This window comes from Maylandia zebra, linkage group LG17 (genome assembly GCF_041146795.1).
Source record: "Maylandia zebra isolate NMK-2024a linkage group LG17, Mzebra_GT3a, whole genome shotgun sequence".
NCBI classification, from domain to species: Eukaryota; Metazoa; Chordata; class Actinopteri; order Cichliformes; family Cichlidae; genus Maylandia; species Maylandia zebra.
Window position 1 is genome coordinate 15,248,642 of NC_135183.1, and position 5,782 is coordinate 15,254,423.

A 5,782-nucleotide genomic window follows, 5' to 3' on the forward strand; every position below is an offset into this window, starting at 1 on the left:
CTGCTGGCATATTTGTTTTACATCTATACTGTCCAGTCTCTCCTGGTGGACATGGCAACAGGTTATTCATGGTTACATACAATTTTAGACTGATGTGGGCCAAAGCCTAAAACGATGCGCCGGGAGTTTGCTGTTCTCCCCGGTTCAGATATTTGAAGTTTGCACAGCTACATTCTCGCCTGAAAATTTTTTAAAAGTTTATTTTGCAACCCAGAAAGAGTAGGGGAGACCGGGGATAGTTGTAACATTTTTGACATTTCTGTCTGTAAATTGAAGCTCTTTTAAGGTAGTGGATTCAAAATGTAATGCAAAGTATTTACATGTCTCTGCTATTAAATAATGCAGCTATTTTCTCTGCAGCACAATTACCCATTGCATGGTATGGTCTCAAACACAAAGAGTGAAATGTTACAATTAACCCCATAGTCTGGGTTAGTTGTAACACATCCTGGGGTGAAATGTAACACAATGAAATAAGGGTACTAACAAAACATTAACATGTAATCTTTGTTTATTCAACACATGAATGCACTTACATCCATTTATGTAGCTATGTGTGTGTGTGACAGAATGCAGAAATCTAGCTTTTGAACATATTCCAACCCCCCAAAAAAAACATATTATGGAATTTTCTGCAACTGAATATTTCATTAATTTTGGTTGGTCTTCCTTGAGTTTGGCCTCATTGGATCAGTGGGCATTATAACTTACAACTCTTGCACCAATTTTGAACATAACAATGAAGCTGAAAAAATGTAGTTGTTCACCAGCATCGCAATTCCATTACTTTTTATCATGGCTTACCTTGGTGTGGTTTGCAAAGTGCTTCAGAAAGATGAGGGAATCTGTTTCTTGCACCCATCCTGATTTATTTCCACTACCAGTACTTCCTACTGGTCCATCTCTGACACAGTGGTCTGCATAATGTATGCGTGGGAACACAAACAGTGGAGGAATTGTGTTGCCAATGGCATTAACCGCATATACAAATGCGACCAGTGAACCTCTCTCTGCTGATGTCGTTGCCCCAACTTGTTTAATATAAGTTAAAGTAATAGTGTGGCAAGTTGTAACATCTGCATTATTGTTACAACTAACCCAGACTGTTGCTGTTACAACTGACCCAGACTCCTATAGCCACGAACTAGCTAACATTACAGCCAACGGCTAAAACATTAGCACTAAAGACCTACACAGAATATATCCCCACAGACATACAAATAACATAATTTAAGTTTGATGAGTTTAACTGCAAAGCAGATAATGCTATCACAAATTGAAATAAAGTAGAAAAACTTACTTTTTGGCATACAAATTACTTTTTTTCATGTTAAATTGTCTGTGTTTGACAAAATGTGCTGATTTTTCACGTGTGATAGCAGAACTGAATTGGGCATGCACAGGATGAGTCACATCATTTGAAACTTAGCCCTGATTGGAGAAATTGGAAGTGTTACAACTGACCCACGTTACAACTATCCCCGGTCTCCCCTAATAAGAGGGGCACTGAAATTCGGGATTGTCCGAGAAAAAACGGGAGGGTTGGCATGTATTGCCTTGCATTGCCTGTAACGTTATTATGATGTACAGGTTTTATGAGTGAACTTTACGGTGGCCCCTAGAGACAAAGCACGTACAAACTCCAAAACACATGCAAATTCCAAAACACATGCAAACTCCAAAACACTTGCAAACTCCAAAACACGTGCAAAATCCAAAACACTTGCAAAATCCAAAACACTTGCAAAATCCAAAACACTTGCAAAATCCAAAACACTTGCAAAATCCAAAACACTTGCAAAACCCAAAACGCGTACAAACTCCAAAACACTTGCAAAACCCAAAACACTTGCAAACTAAAAAACACATGCAAATTCCAAAACACGTACAAAATCCAAAACACATGCAAACTAAAAAACACATGCAAATTCCAAAACACAACGGAAGTGCTCCAGGACGCTAGGGGCAGTGTTGAGCTCGATTTGCAAAATAAACGGCAAGTTTGTCTGTATGGGACGGTCTAGTCTCCGTCGCGCTTCCCAGGTTGCCTAGCAACCGTGATGCTAACCGCTGGAAACGTGTCATACAACTTGGTTTGACAGAAATGAGGGAGAACATATTTTGTTCATTTGTTTTTTTGTTTCTACATGAGCTTTGTGTGATTTGATAAGTATCTGAGGCTGAGACCACAGGACAGTAAAACATGATTTTTGGGCTTCATTTCTCTACTGAACAGTCATTTCAAGATTAATTAGTAAATAAGAATTAGCTGATGTTGTTCATGAGACTAAAGTCCTATCACTTTGGTAATGTAAATATAATATGGCCAATATTCTAGTTATTATATTAATCATTATTAGCTATTACAGCAGTGAACATGAACTCTGTGTCAAATACTGAGCTTCAGTACAGATTCAAGTTGCAGCTATTTATATGTCTTATCACCTTAAATCTTCACTCAAAGACAAGTATCTTTGACAGTGCATATATAGGTGTATCATATATAAGAGACAAATGTTGTTCCTTCATGCTGGCATTACTAAATTTGGCTCATTGCTTACATATATTTATAAAAAGAAAATGTACAAGCTGTGATAACTGTTTCTGATAAAATGAAGAGTAGACTGATATATGAAATATTCCTTTATTGGGTGAGAAAATCAGACCATGTCATAACTGCTTTAAGTCATACAGAATAGATATCAGAGCCTTAAACAGGCTGGCTTCTGCTAAATGGGTCAAACTGGGCAGAAAGTCTACAAACACATAACATCCTTACAGAATATGATGTAACACTATAGATCAACTTACCTCAGAATATATAAAGCATATAAACAATTACAGCAATATGATGCAACAAACACAGCAGTGCTACTGATCCAAAATACTCAAAGCTTCATAGAACTGAAACAAACATTTGTTTTTAGTTCCATTCTGCTGCTGATACATACTTTAGGTTTCTGAATATTACACTTGTTGCTGCCTTTCATAGTGTGTAACTTGAAGGCCCTGAGTACTTTCTCCCACACTGAAAACACTGGAATGATAAAATTATTTGAACATTACCTAATAAGACTGATTCAGGACAGACAATTAGTTATTTTAAACTGTCCTAGCAGTCCTTCACAAACAGGGAACAGTCTGTCTATTCTCTCCATCTGTCAGCTGCTGCTGGCTCTTCCTCCTCCTCTTCCTCACACACTGTTGAGTTTGTCCTGGTGGATCATTAGGGGTGCAAAGCCTCACAGATGATGTAATGCAGTGGGTCCCTCAGTCTGTCCTCACTCTGGACACTTGCAGTTGTCACACATGGAAATCAAATGTGTGATAAGCTGCAGGATTCAAACACAAGTGTAACTTATTAACACATGTTCATATTTTTATTACACAATCAGAGAGAAAGAAACAGAGAGAGAGTGCAGGACAGACAGACAGGTGACAGTCTCAGGTGTATACACTGCTACAAAACAGCACCAGAGAAGGAGGATTTAGTGTTTGTGTTATTACGAAACAAGAGGAGTTCCCAGATGGTACAGTGAACACATGTGTGACTCCTGTGATTAAAGCATCTTTCTTTCAGCTTAACGAGTGAACCGTCAGCTCGTTCAAACACACGTTAAAGTCCGTTTGGCTTGACACCACCGAACAGAGGCAGCAATATAACATAGCTAACATTAACAGTGCAGTGAATCTTCCTTGTGCTGTGATATTCAGGACTGCAAACCGAGCAGCATCACTGACTTTCAGCTTGTTGTGTTTGTGGATATATGACTGACTTTAATTATCCACAAAATCATCACAATCTCTGTAAGATTAAGATCGACTATATATATATTTTTTTAAGTAAAGGCTTTAAAACCAAGTTAATTCTGAAAGTACAGACATGACTAATGTCACATAACTTTCCCGACATGTGGCCAACAATAATGGTTTAATGTTCTTCATTAAAAAAATATTTGCGCATAAATAAGTGACATAATATTCAGTACTTACTTCTGAAAGTTTACACTTCCTCCGCTCCGCTTCCACCGTTTTTTTTCGGCAAAATTATCCACACCACCACCGCACTATGAAATCTGGGATATGTTGGGCCATGAAGGCTACACCGACCCATCCTTAAAATTCAGGGAAATTATGGACGCATTTGAGGGCCGCATTTCGAGCAGCCTTTGAATTGGGAAAGCCTTCTCTTGTCGCTGTGACGTAATCGGCCTTAAAATGCGGCCTTTAAGGCTGCAAACCCCAAATCCGGTCATTGGTACTTCCTGGCTTGTGTAGTTACTAGGTAACAAAAGCTCAACACTGCCCCTAGCGTCCTGGAGCACTTCCGTTGTGTTTTGGAATTTGCAAGTGTTTTGGAATTTGTACGTGTTTTGGAATTTGTACGTGTTTTGGAATTTGTACGTGTTTTGGATTTTGCATGTGTTTTGGAATTTGTACGTGTTTTGGATTTTGCATGTGTTTTTTAGTTTGCAAGTGTTTTGGATTTTGCAAGTGTTTTGGAATTTGTACGTGTTTTGGAATTTGTACGTGTTTTTTAGTTTGCAAGTGTTTTGGATTTTGCAAGTGTTTTGGAGTCTGTACGTGTTTTTTAGTTTGCATCTGTTTTGGAGTTTGTACGTGTTTTGGAGTTTGCAAGTGTTTTGGAGTTTGCAAGTGTTTTGGAGTTTGCAAGTGTTTTGGAGTTTGCAAGTGTTTTGGAGTTTGCAAGTGTTTTGGAGTTTGCAAGTGTTTTGGAGTTTGCAAGTGTTTTGGAGTTTGCAAGTGTTTTGGAGTTTGCAAGTGTTTTGGAGTTTGCAAGTGTTTTGGAGTTTGCACGTGCTTTGTCTCTAGGGGCCACCGTAGAACTTGACTTTAAGTGACTTACAGGTTTCTTTGAAAAATACTTTCTTATATCCAGGTTCTTTTTGCTGCCATCCTCCTCTCCTGCTCGCAGCGCAGGATTGCCGCTGCTAAAACTAAACTGAGCTCCCTGAAAGGCACAGCCAATCACATTGGCCATATTTGTCACATGATATAGGACTCCAGTAGAGAACGTAATTTAACTCTTTCTGCACCGCTGGGTGAATGAGACGTTTACTCGAAGAGATCAAATTATTGGTGGGGACATGTCCCTTCCGTCCATGCCAAATCTACGCCCTTGCACTGCACCCAAGTCTTAATCAGAATAATATGTGCACACTGCTCTACAATTCCTATCAGTCATTTCTTATATCAAAAGCATATTTATTTTTCTTCAGCGTCCTCTCATTTATTAGAATTGCCACACTGTTTTCAGAGAGAAATGCGTGAAACCTGCTCTAACACTTTGTTTTTCAGTCACTATGTTCTGCTCTTGGCATAATGGTTGTTTTTACTGATGTGAACTGGCTGAATCTTTGTATATGAATTCAAATGTATTATTAATGGCGACATTGCAGTAATTTCCCTAAATTAGTCCATCTCATAGAATATAAGTAAAATACAACTTATTTTCTTATATTTTCCTGCACTGATCCAGTGTAACCCAGTAACCTCCTGCCTGTTTAAGTAAAAAGTTAGAAGCACCCAGTGTAAAGCCAAAAGTTACCTTGGATCAGACTAAATTCTGGTTGGCAGTATAAGCTTCAGGTACTTCTATCAGAAGTCATATCATCAATAAACACTCATTAAAAAGCTGTTAGCCATGACTGATCAATGTCATCAAACAAAGTGATTAACATGAACAAACAACTCTACGCACACAAGACTTGTGAAAGACTGATATAAACCGCACTGATGACAGATAACAAAAGCTTAGAGG